The sequence below is a fragment of the Helianthus annuus genome, chromosome 7, assembly GCF_002127325.2.
Source record: "Helianthus annuus cultivar XRQ/B chromosome 7, HanXRQr2.0-SUNRISE, whole genome shotgun sequence".
NCBI classification, from domain to species: Eukaryota; Viridiplantae; Streptophyta; class Magnoliopsida; order Asterales; family Asteraceae; genus Helianthus; species Helianthus annuus.
The window spans coordinates 10,390,804-10,396,141 of record NC_035439.2 but is presented as its reverse complement, the minus strand read 5'-3'; positions in this window follow the sequence as shown (position 1 = coordinate 10,396,141).

Genomic DNA, 5,338 nt, shown 5'->3' with positions numbered 1-5,338 from the left:
TATTATAATTTGTATTATTGTTAAAATATTATTAATATCTTTGTTAATATTATATTTGTATAATTGTTTAATTTGTATTATTATTGTTAAAATATAATTACTATTGTTAAAATTATTATTATTATTATTATTATTATTATTATTATTATTATTATTATTATTATTATTATTATTATTATTATCATCATTATCATTATTATTATTATTACTGTTAAAATTATAATCATTAATTTTTTAATATTATATTTGTATAATTGTTAAAATATGTATTATTGATAAAATATTTTTAATATTATTATTATTGTTAAAATTATAATTATTATTATTGTTGTTGTTAAGTTATAATTATTATTATTGTTATTATTTGTATTATTGTTAGAATTCTTAATATTATTATTATTGTTAAAATTATAATTATTATTATTATAGTTAAAATATTATTATTATTATTATTATTATTATTATTATTATTGTTAAAATATTATTATTTTTGTTAATATTTGTATTGTTGTTAGAATTCTTATTATTATTGTTAAATAACGTAATTGTTTCTTAGCGTTTCATGTCTCTAATTGTCTGAAGAATTGGGTACAAGCAACCGGAAAGGAGAATGGTTATGTTATTGTGACCCGTCGATCGAAGAATATTGGTGGTAGTACGGGGATGGTATGGCTTGTTTGCACCATGGTGGTGAGCACCGTAGTAAAGCAACAGTTAGGAAAGTTGGCAGCAAAAAAAAATTGGTTGCCCATTTTCATTACTTGTTGTGCGGGACGTGACGAATAACACGTAGGAATTAGTAATGGACAACTCGAAACATAACCACGAACCTGCGCAGAGTCTGTTGGGCCACGTGTTTGTGCGAAGATTTACTGAAGTCGAATACAAGCTGGTGGAGCAGCTGATAACTCAAAACATGGAGCCACATAACATATTTCAAACCCTAAGATAGCAGTTCCCCGACAGCCTCCATGTTCAGAAAGACGTGCAAAATGCGGTCCAAAAAATTAGAGCATCACAGATGGACAGAAAGACTCCTATGCCCTATGCATGCACTGGATGCATGAAAACCAATTCATATACGACACCCGACAGGAACCCAAAACATATGTCGTAACAGAGATTTTCTTTGTCCATCCCTGTTAGGAAACTTTATTGTATTTGTTGTTGAAAATCGCTAAAGTTACATAGAATTAATTTCGTCAACATGAACCAACTGATGAACCGTCCCTGAAGCACTGAATATGAAGACCGAGAAAGAAAAAAAATCAAGCTTCTAATTCTTTGATTAAAAGATCACTGCAAGGTTACAAGACTTCAAAATGTTATATGGAGTTTACACGATATAAATTCAAAGGATTATGTTCATAAGAAAATATATCTTATGAACACACTAAATATCTCAATATGTGAAAAAGCTTTCACATAAAAGAAAAAGAAAATATCTTAATATGTGATCAGAAAAGAAAAGAAACAAGTTGGTGAATAAAGAAGATAAGTCACATGATGGGCACACAAACCAACATTCTATTATCCAATTACAATTGAGATATTGCACATGGAATCTCTGTAATTACATAATTCCTTCGTAGGAATTATGTATGTCCTTTGAAGTAAATTTTACATATAGAGTTTTCATGTGAGTTTACCCCCTAACCCCTGGTTTGTCCCAGGGGGTGATATTCAAGATTCGAGTGTATACTCGGATCGACCCGTCTTCTTTGCTTGATTCCGCCAAACAAAGCTTAATTCTCATGTTCATAGAATGATACATTTATTTATAAGAGTTAATCATTGAAGAAATCCCACTCTCCTTATCTCTATTTTTATTCTTTGAATGTTTATATACTTCACAAACACCCGTCTCTACGATCGAAGAACGTTGCATCATTCCAACAGGATCAGAAAAGGGGATCAACAATCCCCATTCGATTACTATGTGACGTGCATTCCCACACGTGCTATTGATCGACGCGACGTACAAAACAAACATCTACAACATGCCATTTGTCCAGGTTGTGGGTTTGACTTCGACCAACAAGTCTTTTGTATCGCACATGTCGTTATTTGCAAACAACGAAGGGATAACTTCGTGTGGGTTCTTAAAAGGATTAAGTCAATGTTGCATGGATGCATGATGTCGCGTGTGATAGTCATAGATAGAGAGCTAGCCCTAATTAACACGTGTGCTAAAGTATTCCCGAACGCGTCTAGGTTTCTATGTCGGTTTCACATCGAACAAAATATCTGTAGACATTGCAAGCAAGGGTTCAATAAAGAAGATTGGGAGAAATTTTTGTCGTACTAGTAGAGAGTGTGTGACTCTACTTTTTAGCCCATATACGAATACAACTTGGGCAAATTGCATGACCGACTTGTGGCTTGCAACCATTTAAGTAAGTGTGTCTTCAACAATGACTCATACAATCCATTATATTTACACACCCTTTTACATTTTATTATTTTACTTTTGCAGGGGTCTTTAATTATGTGTATGAGAACTGGCTCAAAAATTATAAAGAAATGTTCGTTTTTGCGTGGACTAATAAGAGTCGCAACTTTGGTCAGCGCACCACTAACAGAGTTGAGCGCCAGCACGCAAATTTGAAAAGATATGTTCGAGACAGGAGTTCATTGGACTGAATCGTGGGGTGTGTCATTGATATAGTTGAAACTCAGATAGGGGAGATAGAAAAAAGTTTCATCGAAAGCATCGAAAAAACGATGAACCACCACATACGACAACCATTGTTGGACAACCTACATGGAAAGGTTTCCCATACAACACTTGATTTGCTAGAAGGAGAGCTAATGTGGAAGCTAGAGGTGTTGCATAAACTTAACGCATCATGTGGTTGCCATATGCGGCTTAGTTGTGGGTTGTCGTGTGCTTGTAGGCTGGAAAAGTACAGACCTACAGATAAAAAATCTTAAACATACAAACCTTATGTTATTTAATACGATTTTAGCAGGTTACACATTGTATTGATTTACAGTGTAGAGCGTAAGCTATAACTCGAAGACGTAGATGTATTCTGGCGTAAGCTTGACTTGCTACCGTGTAAACTGATAGATGAGAAGGTCAATTTTGTAGAAGAGCTCAATATTGTGCGGCAACAATCAGAGTCGCAATCCCCTGCTCAGAAAAAAAAAAGTTTGCTTTCAAAGATAAAAGCGGTCTTGACCCCAACAAAATCAACTAAGAAACCACCGATTGTCCAGCAAGATACTCGCGGTCGGCCTACATCATAAAAAGTACAACAAAGGTTGGAAGAAGCTATGAGGTTAGATGAAGCTGCGAGAAACAGCTCTTATGGTGAGGAAAGCAACATATATGCAGGTTCCCCACAACATAGGTACGATTTAACCCGACACAGCTCATACATATTGTCACAGGGCGGTTCTCGTGGAATTGGTTGGGTTGTAAAGTCTGAAAAACCTAAAATGTAATGAAGCCGTGCAACGAGTTCTAAAAAGAAGGAGACATGAGATGATCATAGGTTTCCAGTCATGGGTCGTGCCTTAGTCATGGGTCGTGCCTTAGTCATGGGTCGTGCCTACCAGGCATGGGCCATGCCTACCTGGCAAGGGCCATGCCTCAGTCAAGATTCCTTAGAGAATAAAGACGAACAGAAAATGACAAGGGACATGGGGCCGTGTCCTCTAAGCACGGGCCGTGGTCAACTCTCAGATTTGCAAATCTAGGTTCGTACAACAAGTACAAAACACACGGGGCCGTGCCATTGACACACGAGGTCGTGCCATTGACAGACGGGGTTATGTGTCTAGAAGAGCTGACAAGAGCATTAAATAAAGACTGAGAATATGGAGGACACGGGGTCGTGTGTGTCTCCTGTTTCCTATAATAAATAGAGGTGCTTGGCTCACCTGCAAACCATCCCTTGGAAAACAATTTCTCTCACTTCCACCCCCACAATACCATCATCTTCCACCATTTTAGTTAGAGTTAGAGTAGTCTCGGGATCCAAGATTGGTAGTAAGAGCTTTTGTCAAACTATGGCCATGTTTAGCTAATCTTTTACATCACTTGGTGAAGACGAAATCTTTTGTGTATTACTTTTGAATTCCAACCTTTGGTCACTTTTTAATTGGGTATGTATTAATGACTTTAATATATTGAAGGTGAATTTTCATTCTAGCATTCTTTATGTTTTGTTAGTCACTCATTCGTGTCTTTACGGTCTATATAAAGCGCGTTAACTGCCTGGAAGAGGGTTAGAAGGGTGGTTTGGGTAAAATTCTTACCTTGTTCAGTGTGTAGATCCTGCGAGGACCTGATTCAAGCTTATTAGGACTTCCCATGAGGCAGATAGCATCAAATGGGGGAAGTAAGAACGGCTTTTAATACCTTATAAACAAACAACTATTGAAACTATAAACCAGCCTTGCGGGACTGTATCCCAGCTGACTCAGACCAATATGGCTGAGGGTAGCGTTGCCTCCAAAAGAGGGACATGCCACATTTTGCATTAATAATTTACTTAATTATCTTTCAATAATCCGGCCTTACGGGACTGTAACTCTACTGACTCAGACCAATATGGCCGAAGGTAGCGTTGCCTCCAAAAGAGTGACATGCCACTATAACTAAGATAATCTCTTAAAAAACCCAAAGTGCGGAGATCATCAAAGGATACATAAAAAATGAGTCAGAGCCAAGTGATTCTTTCTTGTTATTTGTTTCTTTTATTTATTTTAGAGTAAATTGCCATAATCGTCCCTGAGGTTTGGGTTGTTTGTCATTTTCATTCAAAACAACTTTTTTGTACAATATAGTCCTTCACTTTTGGGATTTTTTGCCATTTTCATCCAAACGTCTAATTTGCTTTATTTTTTCTATCAAACATTTGGATGAAAATGACAGAAAATCACAAAACTCATGGACGATTTTGGCAAAAAAATCAGACGTTTGGATGAAAATGGCAAAAAATCCCAAAAGTGAAGGACCATATGACAAAAAAAATGTTGTTTTGGATGAAAATAACAAACATGCCCAAACCTCAGGGACGATTTTGGCAATTTACTCTTTATTTTATTTTCTTTCTTTATTTTGCATGTTTAAAACTTTTTTTTCAAAATTTGGGCGATTAGACGTTGACGATAAACCAGTAATAAAAGCTCTTGTGTCCTTAGACGACCTCGGTATCTTACCATCACTATACTACGCCAACGATGGGTGCATTTGCCTTAGCGTGCTGTAGAGAGTGATAGTTCTATATCGTGTTTTATAAATTTAAAGTTTGATTAAAAGGTAAAAAGGTACTAAAAATATATTAAAAATCCGTACACGTTCCGACACATTAGAGTGCATAGGTGG